General features: G+C 44.6%; 1 long non-coding RNA gene across 1 annotated transcript; it reads right to left on the reverse strand.

The window, feature by feature from the left end:
- Positions 1–6,405: 6,405 nt before the first annotated feature.
- On the reverse strand, positions 6,406–14,507 carry LOC144699549 (uncharacterized). Its single transcript, XR_013580557.1, has 3 exons — positions 14,403–14,507; positions 11,346–11,405; positions 6,406–6,848 (listed from the first exon to the last, which is right to left on the reverse strand). It is a non-coding gene; the product is annotated as an uncharacterized LOC144699549 (long non-coding RNA).
- Positions 14,508–14,721: the final 214 nt, after the last annotated feature.

Below are 14,721 nucleotides of genomic sequence, written 5' to 3' on the forward strand. Positions count from 1 at the left end.
ATTTTAAGCAAGTGGTTTTATTGCCAACTATCAGTGTTAAGGTTGGTGTGGTCCAAGTGCTTGATAATATTCACACAACAGGATGAATAATTATTTGCAGCAGGTTTATCAAAAGATAATATGCATTTGATCTCTTGGAGATAATAATGTATCCCAGGGTGATCAAGGGAAAGAGGGAGGGCTTGTGTGATGCTCTGGTTGATATTGGCTCATTGAAAACTGGAGCAGGTGATTGGAGGAAAGCACAAGGTGCAATGATTGAAAAGGAGACTATTGTGAACTATAGACCAGTGAGCTTAACCTCTGCAGTGAAGATGGCCACAAACAGCTATTTAAAACAATTAGTGGTACAGGACTCCAAAAATACCTTTCAAAGCAACAGTCAGGTTTGAGCAAACAAATCGGCCAGAATCTACCATTCGGCGTGAGGGGGCGGACACGCACGTCATTCTGACCTCCCGTTTGGCGGGTGCGCGCCAGAGTCAGCTGCGTGCCCGCCGAACTGTCAAAGGCCTGTTAAGTCCATTAATGAACCAATTAACCCAACTGAGAAAGCTGCCTGTCCAATCTTAAGGTTGGTGGGCAGGCGAAGAGCCCAGGCAGCCTTTGCATTTTTCATGGAATCTCATCCACGGGCAGGATGAGGTTTCAATAAGGTTTCACTAATTAAATAAAATTTTTAATGAAAATTCATAAACATGTCCCAGCTCATGTGGGCAATAAATGCTGGCCTAGCCAGTGATGCCCACACCCCATTAAGGAATAAATAAACCCGAGCAGAAACTCTAGACCAATAGATTTAAAAATTCTGAGTGCAAAATATTTGTGATTTATAGAAAGAGAAACAGATGAGGAAGAAAATGAATTTGTTAATTCAATTTTAGTTGAACAAGGATTTACATTTTGAGGACTTTCTTCGTCTACTTTTAAACCCACAGCATAAACTTAAATCTTTGCAAATTCATTGAGAAATGTTGGCATCAAAAATGCAGATCTCTGTGATTCATTCTTTTAGATAGTTAGCAAGAGAAAAACGACAGGTGAGTGGCAGTAAAAGGAAAAGAGAGAGAAAACAAAGGAGAAAGCCTTTGCAATCGGTGCTATCCACCAATATTTCGCAGTTTTTAAACAGTTATGACCTACTACCTCAAACACCTTTGGTTCCCAGAACTATTCCTGCCCTCCCTTTTCCTTTCAAACTTATGTAATTTTGCAGGGACATTTTTAAAATTTCCAAAATACTTTTCAGACCATGCTTTTACATTCTGAAGACTGCTTGCTTCCAGTGTGAAATCTCTAGACAATATTTAGTGATGGCAATGCCCTAACAGTATCCCTGTAACTAAAAGTTGCCATTCTCTCTGGCTGGAGTGCACTGGTCCTCCCATCCGTCTCCCAATGCATGCATTAGTGAAAAAATGCATTTTTATCACCTCATGTTACCACATCCCTGTGCTTTGGCATTCATCAAATCAAGAATAACAACTCTCTATGTTTGCAGGCAGAAACACTTAGTAGGCAGTGTTACTATGGCAGATTTCTACCATTTGGGTAGATTTTTATTCTTCTCTTCAATTTCTGGTGAGTTCATTCCTCACAGGGAAGACCTGAGATTTTTATCCTTGCGAAATGTGGAGGAGAAAACGATGGAAAAAAATAGGTTTACGAAGGCTTTGGTCCATTTCAGACACTTATTTGGAGTAAATGAGGTTAGCTATGTTGTATTCATCTGGTGACATCTCGTTGAGACAGTGACTGCTGATATGGGAAATCTGAGCTAAAATGAACTGTTCCGTGTACAATATTGAATGAGCTAAGTATGAATTTGAAAGAGATCTTGAGGGTCCATTGGCTCATATAAACATACAAAACCGATGGGCAGGAAAACGCCAACTGGCCCATCAAGCCAGCCCCACAACCCACCCCACCCCACCTTCTCCTGCCCCCCCACAATGCTGAACCCTAGGCCTGATTTCTTTGAACAAATGGATGGATTTTGAGTGATTTAAAATTTGGCCCATATAAGCAAAAAATGTTGGGCGTAAGTCCGTGGAAATGATTGTTACAGCATGGTGTAACGTCTTCTATAGATTGTAACTTGATTATTCTGTCCAGTTCTGGTCACTGTGACACAATGGTGACGTTAGAGTATAGGAGACATTTCGGAGAAGTACTATGCAGCTATTATTAGAGCACTGAGTTATGAGAAAAGATAGGAGATGCTTCAGGTTCTTAGCCCTGAAATGAGAGGTAGTAGATAATTCAGAGTATAACTTCAAAGTTAATGGCAGTAGAAAATGAAAACATATGTTCAAACTGGTGGAAGACAAATTTTGGATTCAGGTCAGGAAGATCTTGATAAAAAGAGTAATCAAAAATGGAAAGGAGCTCTGTGTAAAGTAGTGGACGTGAAAAGACTGGAATCATTTTAGAACCAGAATCACAGAATTGTTACAGCACAGAAGGGGGCCATTCAGCCCATCATGTCTGGTCCGGCTCTATGAATGACCAATTCACCTAGTACCATTTCCCAGCCTTCTCCCCGTGACCCTGCACATTCTCCCTTTTCAGAGAACGGTCTAATTCCATTTTAAGTGCCTCGATTGAACCTGCCTCCACCACACTCTCAGAGCATCCCAGACGTTTACCACTCGCTGCGTGAAAAAGTTTTTCTCATGTCGCTTTTGCTATTTTGTTACCAATTACTTTAAATAGTGAAAGAGCCAAGGATGAATTTAAAAGAGATCCTGAGGGTCCATTGGCTCATACAGCACTATGGGAGTAGCTTCACCACACAAGCTACAGCGGTTCGAGAAGGTGGCTCAGCACCACCAGTACCATCTTTTGATGGACAATCAGGGATGTGCTATAAAGCCTGGCCTTGCCAGTGATGTCTGGATTCCATGAATTAATGAAAAAAAAGAAATACTTAGCTAATATATTCTCTTGAAAGGCGATATTTATATTTGTTCTTGGTAGCTCAAGAAACATAGCCCGATATTTCAGTTGCTGAAAACTATATTTATTCCCTCTTCCCGAAAATGTTTCCCCAATTTTTCTTATGTATCTAAGGTTGAATACAATTCAGGACTTTGCCGGTGAATATAAATCTTTGTACAAAATTATTTTTGCCAAAAATTATAGTGATGAGCATTTAGGTGAGGCACACAATCTTTCACGCTTTCACTGTACATGAATGTTTCCCTATATCACTTTCTAAAGTTTAATTCAAGTAGCATTGAAATATTTAATTTATAATCTTTCATTTAAAATATATCGTGCGTACACTTAACGTTACCCCATCTGACTTTAATTACGCTTTTATATCTTTTGTCTGATCCTAAGCATGTACTAAGCAGTGACACTATTGGAAGGTCATCTTTTCATTTTTAATCTTTCAATTAAATCTGCATGGAAGTTACCGATAACACTTTAGAAAATAGCCCAACATCTTAGACAGATCAACTGCATAACCACCGTTTAAATGAATAGCAATTTCATATTCACAATTAAAGCACAATGACAAATGTTATTACATCAGAAGTTGACATAACTCCCCTATCATCCATAGTTCTGGGAACAATCGAGTACCAACGGCTGTTAAAAAGAATCACAGGCTCATATTCACAAAGAGCAGTGCTGAAGTACAAATAATTTTTATTTGAGAAACTTATCCTACCAAAACCTCCATCAAACATCATGATTAATTCTGCAGTGTGATATTCCACCCTGTTACCATAATGTCTTGTATAGTCTGCACTGCAGTCTCCATGTTAGGCTGGGCATTGGTTTTTCCTACAATCTACATCAGGGCTTCCCCAAACTTCCCCAGTGGGGGTTGCGCGACTAGACCTCGGGGCCATGAGTTTCGAGGCAGCGATGGTGGCTGTGGAGTGAGAGAGAGAGTTCTGGCAGCTGCGAGGTAGCTTTTTAATGTTGAGGGGTGGGGTGGCCCAATGGGCTGATCTCTGAGGCCTGATCGCTCCCACAAAAGAAAGTTGGTGAAAAGTTAAGTGTCGTTGCATATCTGACTAAATCCCCATTCTGTCTCTGCTCTCAGCCTGTATGATCAGTTATACAGCTTTTCTTAAATTTAAATCTTCCTGACATTGTAAGAAGTCAGGGAGATTGTCATCTAAAATACCAAAGACTGTTCTATCTCTTATCTTTTAGTGTTCCAGGCTCACAGTTTTCAGCTGGGTAGCACAATTTTACCTGGAAAAACTCAGCAGGTCTGGCAGCATCGGCGGAGAAGAAAAGAGTTGACGTTTCGAGTCCTCATGATCCTTCAACAGAACTGAGTAAAGTTAGGAGAGGGGTGAAATATAAGCTAGTTTAAGGTGGGGTGGGGGGGGGAGAGAGAAGTTTTGGGGGGTGGGTAGTTGTAGGGACAAGCAAGCAGTGATAGGAGCAGATAATCAAAAGATGTCACAGACAAAGGAACAAAGGCAAAGTGTAAAAGGTGGGGATATTAGCTAAGAGAATGTGCTAATTTAGAATGGATGGCAGGATACTCAAGGTACAGCTCTAGTGGGGATGGGGTGGAAAGACTGACAGGGTATTACAGGTATAGATTTGAAAATAATGGAAATAGGTGGGAAAAGAAAAATCTATATAAATTATTGGAAAAAAAAAGGGACGGGGGAGAATCGGGAAGGGGGTGGGGATGGGGGAGGGAGTTCAAGATCCAAAGCCGTTGAACCCAATATTCAGCCCGGAAGGCTGTAAAGTGCCTAGTCGGAAGATGAGGTGCTGTTCCTCCAGTTTGCGTTGGGCCCCACTGGAACAATGCAGCAAGCCAAGGACAGACATGTGGGCAAGAGAGCAGGGCGGAGTGTTAAAATGGCAAGCGACAGGGAGGCCCGGGTCCCGAGCACCTGCGGTCTGTCCGCAAGAAAGACCCAAACCTCCCTGTCGCTTGCCATTTTAACACTCCACCCTGCTCTCTTGCCCACATGTCTGTCCTTGGCTTGCTGCATTGTTCCAGTGAAGCCCAACTCAAACTGGAGGAACAGCAGCTCATCTTCCGACTAGGCACTTTACAGCCTTCCGGGCTGAATATTGGGTTCAACGGCTTTGGATCTTGAGCTCCCTCCCCCATCCCCACCCCGTTTCTTCCTCCTCCCTTTTGTTTTTTCCAATAATTTATATAGATTTTTCTTTTCCCACCTATTTCCATTATTTTTAAATCTACAACTTCAGTCAGTCTTTCCACCCCACCCCCACTAGAGCTGTACCTTGAGTGTCCTGCCATCCATTCTCAATTAGTACATTCTCTTAGATAATATCACCACCTATTACACTTTGTCTTTGTTCCTTTGTCTGTGACATCTTTTGATTATCTGCTCCTATCACTGCTTGCTTGTCCCTACAACCACCCCCCCCAACTTCTCTCCCCCCATCCCCCCCACCCCTTAAACCAGCTTATATTTCACCCCTCTCCTAACTTTACTCAGTTCTGCTGAAGGGTCATGAGGACTCGAAACGTCAACTCTTTTCTTCTCCGCCGATGCTGCCAGACCTGCTGAGTTTTTCCAGGTAATTCTGTTTTTGTTTTGGATTTCCAGCATCCGCAGTAGTTTTTTGTTTTTATATGGGTAGCACAATTTGTTGAGGCTGAATTTTGCGCTGATAGTGGCGGGCGGCGCCTGTCCCCGATCGGGCGTGAAATCGAGCGTCACATCATCACCCTGCGCTGGTGAGATATTTCAGTCAGAAGTGCACCTGCTGACAATTAAGAGGGCAGATAATCCCATTAATGGTGCAATTATCTGTCACTTTACGTAGCTCGTCCAACCTTACGGCTGGCGGACGGGCGAATCGGCCGGGTGGCCTTTGCATTTTTTATCAAACCTCATCCACGGGGCAGGATGAGGTTTGTGTGTTGAAATAAAATGTAAATAAATTTCTGTGGACAGCATTTTCATTCGCTAAATTTTCATGTGACTGATTATGATGCACGGAAACTTCTTTCAGCTTTTGAAACCTTTATTTTTGCTTTTTCAGATCTTCAACTCCCTGAGGCAGCTCTCTGCCTTCAGGGAGCTTTCTGTCAGTGCTGGCCCTCGCCCACATTGCCATCATCGCCCACCCTCCTCCTGCCCCCTCACCCCGGTAGCGCTGAGCTTTTCAGCGCGCACTTCACGCTGGCCGGCCGTTAATTGGCCAGCCAGCATGAAATCATGGTCGGGGGCTGATCGCAGTCGGTGGTCCATTTCCTGACTGCTCCCAGGCCCGCCCACCGAGCTGAAAATTCAGGTCTTGATGAATGAGTCAATCCCTTCACCATTTTTGACTGCGCCAATTAAATTTTGCCCCCTTGTACAAAGAATGAAGTACGAGTCAAAGGCTCCAATGATATCCTCATAGGAGACGGTCTCTTCATTCACCACCTATCTGGCCAGCACGTCATCTGTTGTGCTCCCACCAGCATATAACAAAGTGCGAACTTGATCTTTGTTCTTTTGACTCACATGACCTGAGGCGTTGTAGAATAGGGTAAAATGTCTTTGCCAATTTTGGCATTGGTCAGCCTGTCTGGGGCCCGCTATAGTTTGAAAGGATAATGGTAGGGCAATGTAATAGCCATTTCTCCCCCTGGTTTGAGGTTGTCTTTTCCTACACTGCTGGTCTTGCTGGTCACTGGGCTGCCGTTGTTATTTAGTCACCTCCAGTGTGATTGCTGGGTTGGCCTCAAAGTCTTTCACCTGCTGCTCTGTGCTGTTGGGTTTCACTTGAGGCTTTTCCCACCATTTTCTACTGTTCCTCTATGGGTGTAGTCACTGCTGCCACCATCTGTTATCGTTGTTTTTTCCCAGGGTTTATTGGGTTCTTATTCTAGAAGAGATCTAAAAGAGATAAAAAACATTTATTTACATGCTTACATTCACGACTCCTCAGATACTGAAGCAGTCCATGTCCAAATGCAGCAAGACCTGGACAATATCCAGGCTTGAGCTGACAAGTGGAAAGTAACATTTGTGCCACACAAACACCAGAAAATGATCATCTCCAACAAGAGAGAATCTAACCATCACTCCTTGACGTTCAACGCCATTACCATCACTGATTCCCCAACCATCAACAACTTGGGGGTTACCATTGATCAGAAACTGAACTGGACTAGTCATATAAATACTATGGCTACAAGAGCAGGTCAGAGGTTAGGAATCCTGCAATGAATAACTCACCTCCTGACTCCCCACTTGCCTGGATGAGTGCAGCTCCAACAACGCTCAAGTAGCTTGATACCACCCAGGACAAAGCAGTCCACTTGATTGGCACCTCATTCACAAACATTCACTCCCTCCACCACCGATGCACAGCAGCAGCAGTGTGTACCATCTACAAGATGCACTGCAGTAATTTCCAAAGGCTCCTTAGACAGCACCTTCCAAACCCACGACCACTACCATCTAGAAGGACAAGGGCAGCAGATAGATGGGCACACCACCACCTGGAGGTTCCCCTCCAAGCCACTCACCATCCTGACTTGGAAATATATCGCCGTTCCTTCACTGTTGCTGGGCCAAAATCTTGGAACTCCCTTCCTAACAGCACTGTGGGTGTACCTACACCACAGGGACTGCAGCGGTTCAAGAAGGCAGCTCACCACCACCTTCTCAAGGGCAGTTAGGGATGGGCAATAAATGCTGGCCTAGCCAGCGAAGCCCACATCCCGTGAATGAATTGTTAAAAAATTATCACAATAATTAACCATGGCCTGGATTGTTGTCCGGGGACAGTACTGGCAACAAAAGTGGGCCCACTGAGACAGTGCCACATTTTCCTGGGCTGTGGTCAATTATACATACAGATCGGCTTTCCAACAGGACGTCCACCTTGCAGAAGGAGCCTGCAGCATTGCAATGGAGGAAACACATGGTGCTGCAGCAAGGCACTTAGTGCACACTGAAAAAAAAGACGAGTTTTTGTGAAAAGTAGCAGAAACCCTGAGATGGTGTGCAGTGAAATTTGGAAGGGTCCTTTCACTCCCTCCACCACCGATGCACAGCAGCAGCAGTGTGTACCATCTACAAGATGCACTGCAGTAATTTCCAAAGGCTCCTTAGACAGCACCTTCCAAACCTACAATCGCTACTATCTAGAAGGACAAGGGCAGCAGATAGATGGGAACACCACCACCTGGAAGTTCCCCTCCAAGTCACTCACCGTCCTGACTTGGAAATATATCACCATTCCTTCACTGTCACTGGGTCAAAACCATGGAACTCCCTCCCTAACAGCACCGTGGGTGTACCTACACCACAGGGACTGCAGCGGTTCAAGAAGACAGCTCACCATCACCTTCTCAAGGGCAATTAGGGATGGGCAATAAATGCTGGCCAAGCCAGTGAAGCCCACATCCCGTGAAAGAATAACAAAAAAATTGCGCCAAGGCGGCCCTCCCAACCCCAACACCAACCCCAGCACAAACTTCAGAACCCCCAAGACACTGACTCAGGGGACGCAGGAACATCCAGACCCAGCGTCACGGTGACATGTGATCGTGGGCCAATTGGCACCTTAGAGCCCAGTGCTGGGCCCGGTGTTGTCTCTGTGCAGGGTCCCGGGTTCAGCAACATTCGGGCGCGCGACCTCAAGCCGGTTTTCACCCCTGAAACGATGCCCATGCCAAAACGCCAGAGGGTGGAGCATCCTGGGGAGAGGGGGTGAGGTAGCGGGAACCTCTCACACGGAGGTCTCCCCCGGCCCCTTACCTCCGCTGGAATAGGCGCCACTCCTTGGATGGGGAGGGATTCATGACTCCTGGAGCCAAGATTGTTTCCCCTCCAGATGAAGAGGGGGCGGCGTCTCTGCCTTTAAAATCCTCGTACCGCCCTCTGGGGAAGGGCGGGGATTCTCGTGTCTCATCGCCATCCCCTGAGCAGGGCCCCTCGGGGGTCAGTGAAGGAGTTGCCCTTGAGGTGGCTCCCCACCCTGACCCACCTTGTAGCCCCGAGATGCCAGCTGGGCCCCCGGGGAATCGCGGTGATCCCCAGCTGATGGGTCATTGGGCCGCAGTGGTGAGGAGGGCTTCCCCGCTCCCTCTCAGCCATGGCTTCTGCACTGATTCCCTGCTCTGCTCTCTGCACGAATTGCTGTGTTGAGGGAGTTTTTCTGCATTGTGGATCAGAAGCCGGGGACTTTTCATTGTACCCAGTTAAATGGGTAGTTTTCAGTCTGATCAGCATCAGGCACAGGGTTTCTGGCTCCGATCGGAAGTTTGGGTCAATGAGTGAATTAAAAATTTCCCGTTTGTATCGTTAACTACACCCCATTTATCTCTAACGATAGGATATTTTTGACACCTCGCAACCACCAAGCTTACACTGTTTTTGAAATGCTGCATTTTGGCATAAAGACATCGGGCAGAATCGCCCTAGATTTGCACCAAGTGCGATAGTGGGTGGGGAAAAGGACGTTTTACCCGCCGGCCGCAATGGCGGCTTTTTGTGCCGTATTGTCCCAATCCCGCCTCATCAATTATGCAGCCACAGGATACAGACCATCTTGCTGGAGGGCGGCCCCTGAATTGCCCACCACACTGTTACCTTGCTGTTACCTCACACCGGGCACCATATATAAACTACAGTCGTGCACACAGATCTCAAGCTTGCAGCCCAGGGCTGCTCCAGTGGAGACATGGCCCTGAAATCCAGGAAGAGTTCAGTGACCCATCACTGGAATGCCTTTTGGAGGCCCGCTGTGATGTCCTCTACCCTGCTCTGGCCACAGGAGGGGCAGCAACCTCACCAATCTGGCTTGGGAGGCGGTAGCAGTGGTGATCAGTGCCAATACTGCACAGAAGAGATTGGCCATCCAGTGCAGAAAGAGGGTAAATGATCTCATCTGTGCCACCAGGGTAAGGCAACCTTCTCATCACTCTAAACTCATGCACTCACGTGCCCCTTACACATTCACTGGCATCTCACTCATTGCCAGCTCAAGGGACATCACCACTCACTCTCTCTCACACACCCTCACATCTCCATCTAGCCTCATCTCCTCTGGAGACTGCCTCCTCAGCCCTCACCATCTTGAGGTCACTTGCACAGATCAACATGTGCCCCCACGCACACCCTGGATTACCCCCCTTCCCCACTACAGCCCTCACCCTGCAGCCTCTTCCCTTGCCTGAGGCCACTTCTCCCGCTTCCCCAAGCAAGGCCTAGCCCTGCAGCCATTGAAAAGCACCCCCGCCTTATGGCTGGTCTGGTAGGTAGAGACCTGCCCATGAGCCCCCTAACAGTGATGTGGTGCTGCCTGTGAAGCCTGGCGCTGATGACCATGAGTGCTGCCCAAAGCAAGGTTGGCAAACAAACCTCGAAGTCCTGAGCCAAGTGCAACTCGCCAGGTACATGTCGCTTATGTACAGTTGTGCTCGGATGATCCAGCATAAGGGGATGATTCCAGTGAGCTTGGCTTATGCAGATGTATTACAATGAAGGTCCCTACGTTTGACAGCAGGAAACATGGCCCACCATTTACGGGCAGAGTGGGCGATTGCAAACTGGTTTCACAACGTCGTGAAACTGATTTTTGGCCTTCTCGCCATATTGTCTGCCCATGCTGCCAAACACGCCTGACGCCAGCGGGCACAGAAAATTCTGCCCATTACCTGATGAAAACAGTGCATGTGAAAATAAATCAAAATCTAAATCGATCACTGGAAGAGGATAAACAATATATGATCTTCACTGAACATTTAACTCAGCATCAAAAAAGTAAAATGTAACTGCGTGGCATTCCTTCCTAGAAGTCTTTCCAATACAGAAATATGAATGTAAATCAGTACCTGAAATCATAAAATGGTACTTAATTTCATTACTAATAAGAGGAAGACAGATTTCACTAAAGCTTGTTGTGTGGTAGCTAAATTCCTTAGCAATCCCAACTTTGATTCAGTTAGCAGATTGATTAATAATGGCTGCTTTATATTTTTATTTTTCCTTTATGTTAGTTGTTTTTATTTTCCTACTCTGCTCAGTCTGTGTTCACCCTATCATGGAAAGGAAGATGAGGCAGTTCAGTTTGTGGCCATCTCCGTGGATACCAGTCCTTCAGCCTGCCAGGAGTGGATAGCGAGGGATACCTCCCTGGTTTGTTTCTGTCCCTTGACAACCTAGCTGAACTTCGGAAACTAACACTCCAGGAGCAGACCAAGTGAGAGTATCAGATACAATTCAAACAGAGTCTCCAATAGTTTAGTGACTACCAAACTGTTATTAAATTAACTTCATGTTGTACAGTAATAGAATAGTGGAACAATTCAAATAAATTTGTAAAAGTAAAGATACAAATTATTTATCGATGTAGCCGAATTGATTTAATTCATTACGAACCTGATGTTTTCCAAAAAAACTTATTCCTTTTCCTTTCAGTCTTCTTTTCATGGTACATTCCTAACAAAGAGCAAAACAACTTCCAGTTGATTAAAATGTGACATCTGCACTTCATGAAGTCTAAGCCTCAAGTATAGCAAACATCTGTTTCAATTCCCATAATAAACATGTTTTGCCATTGTAAGCGAGGGTTACTAAGAGTAGCCCACGTGATGGGAATAGGTGGCCACTGGACTCCTAAAACTTATTTAACAGGCTGACTCATTTTATCTCTACACAAAGGTTGTAGGTTTCAACTTCTAACTTGAAATATTACCAATTACTATTTTTGGCTTTATAATAGAGGTTATATTGTGAGGGGCTGTTTCCCGTGGCTGGAGTGTCTGGAATGAGGGGGTATTGATTCAGGATAAGGGTAGGCCATTCAGGACTGAGATGAGGAGGAATTTCTTCACTCAGAGGCTTGTTAATCTTTAAAATTCTCTACTCTGGAGGGCTGTGGGTGCTCAGTCGTTGAGTATATTAAAGGCAAAGGTTGATAGATGTTGAACTCTAAGGGAATCAAAGGATATGGGGGATGGATGGGAAAGTGGAGTTGATATGGAAAATCAACCATGATCACATTGAGTAGTGAAGCCAACTGGAAGGGCCATCGAGTATATTCCTGCTCCTATTTCTTCTGCTTTTAGAATACATGGAATAATCTTAATCTGTTCATCATTAGGGCCCCGAGTGGAAACAAATGGCCTATTTTCAAAATCATAAATGCTAATTGCAGGAACGGTCTCAACATGTTGTGAGGGAGTGCTGTTAAATTAACTCCATAATATTTGTATTGTCTAGACAATTCTTACTAGACTATTGCAATGCAATTTTGCTATACATAGGATATAAGTTTGTCAAACGCTTTCTAAGTATTACAGAACTGAATTTGTCTTGTTTTTAAAAAGAGGAAGCTATTGCTAATTGTGCCCTTCTTCTCCCAGAGCATTACATGTAAGAAAAGCTGAGGTTAAAACTCCCCTAGCTGTAGCGCTGCTATAATTTTACACGTAAACTTATCATAGGAAATTAGATAAAGGCCGGGATTTTCCGGCCCCGTTGTGGGTGGGACATGCCGGGGGCGAGGCCGTGCCCCAGCCAGAAGCCCATTGACTTGCGGCGGGAGCGGGTGTGGGAAAATCCTGCCGAAAGAAATTTATAACCAGTGTGGCATGGAATAGCAGTCCCAATGGCCGTGCACAAATCAACCCATTTACTGGAAATAACATCAGAATTTTTTATGAGAAATATTTTGTAATCCAGCACTTCCACTGGGAATTCACATTCATCGAGAGTGCAGTTTCTGAAGCAATTTAGTTCATAAAATCTTACAGGGACAGAATGAGGCCTCTGTGCCTTTGAAAGAGCTGTCAAATTTAGTCCTCCAGCCCAGTTTTTTTCCCCATAATCCTGCCAATTAGTCCTCTTCATGTATATACATCCAACTGCCTTTTGAAATTTACTATGGAATCTGATTCCACCACCCTTTCAGGTAAATTGTTCCCGATCTTAACGACTTTCAGTGAATAAATTTCTGTTAATTTCCCCTATAATTCTTTTACCATTTATTTAAATCTGTAAGCTCTTGGTGGTGACCCATTTTCCAGAGGAAATAGTTTCTCCCTACTTGTTCTACTAAAATCCCACAGTTTTGAAGAGCTGTGTTGGATCTTCTCTTGGCCCTCTTTGCTCTAAAGGAGACAATCCCAACAGCTTGGAGCCTTTACTTTGACTTGCACCTTTGTGAGTGGGGCTTCTGCTCTGGAATCACGGCATCGTTCCTGTACAGCTATCCAATGTCATAGTACAAGATGATATTTGAAGCCAGTGACACAAAAAAATAAATAAATTCTGTTTTTTCAAGTAGGTGTATGAGCATCGCAGGGAGTCAATTTCTGTCTTCCCCAGAGAGTGGTGGAGGCAGGGTCATTGAATATTTTAAGGCTAAGATAGATAAATTATTGATTAACAAAGGAGTCAAAGATATTTTGGGGATGGACAGGAAAGTAGAATTGAGGCCATAATCAGATCAGCCATGATCTTATTAAGTGGCGGAGAAGGCTTGAGGGGCCGAATGGCTCACTCCTGCTCTTAATTCGTATGTTGGTCGGGAATAACTAGCCACTGTTTGGAAGGCTGAGGATGTCCTACCCGTGATTCTGTGCTGTGGCAGGTAAGGTTGGCCATTAACTCTTATTCTGAAAGTGATGAGTAGCCCCACCCACTCTCCCCATCATTGCATAATTGCAATGTCAATGCATTTGAAAGGTGCCTATTTAGTATTCAAGTAAACAAATTTTCACCTAGGAGAATATAAGAAGTCATCTAAGAATTGGCTCCAGGGTATATTCTTTGTAGGACATATGTTTAGTGCTGTGGCAGGCAAAATAACAAGAGCAATTACTCTCATTTATAAAGCAAACTTAATTTTAAACAGTATCAAGGCACTTCACAGATAACCATGAGAAAAACAGATGCTGAGCCCAGGAAAGGAATAGAGGCGGTAACTTTCGTTGAAAAATTTTGTTCTGAGAATGTTTTAAAAGGTGAGGCAGCAAAGTTTGGGCAATAACCTACCAGGTAGCTACAGAATCAAACAATTCATATGATTATAAATATAATAATCAATATAGGTTACTTACTAATCTGATATTTAAGGATCCAACAATTTCAATACCTTGCATAATTGGTATTAATTGTAATTACAATTAATTGTTGCAGTAACTGAAGGTATAGCCTCTCCTGCTATCAGGGGTCACGTGATGTTCTGGGAGGCTCTGACCAATGAGCCCTGAGCAGAGGCAATTCGGGGAGTGGGGCTTCCTGTTGAGAGTCCTGATTGAGTATGTAGCGTCTGAAAGGCTCTCGATAATAAAGTTTATCTGTTTCTTGTTGAAACCTGTCCGCTCTGTTGAGTCATTATACTTGGCAACGAGGGTAAAATAGCTCCGACGCTGCACCTCACCTTGTTAACATGAGTATACTGAATCTCAAGAAAAAGAAAAGACTACTCACCAGGCATGCCACTCTTTGGCAGAATCGATCCTTATGATGCGACTATGGAAGGCTGGAGCCAGAATGTGGAGTACCTCGGATTTTATTTTGTAGTAAACGAAATTATCCTGGAGGAAAAGCAGGAAGCCATCCTTTTGAGTGTATGTGGTAGTAAGACATACAATTTCACTCACAACCTGACAGTCCCGAGCGCCCAATTCTAAGACCTATAATGAATTAGTGGACCTCGTGAAAACGCACTTCCAGCTGAAGTGATTGTAATAATGCGGCGTTTTAAATTTAATTCCAGGCCCCAGGAGAGTCCATCACACCCTATGTA

The sequence above is a fragment of the Cetorhinus maximus genome, chromosome 24 (assembly GCF_964194155.1).
Source record: "Cetorhinus maximus chromosome 24, sCetMax3.hap1.1, whole genome shotgun sequence".
NCBI classification, from domain to species: Eukaryota; Metazoa; Chordata; class Chondrichthyes; order Lamniformes; family Cetorhinidae; genus Cetorhinus; species Cetorhinus maximus.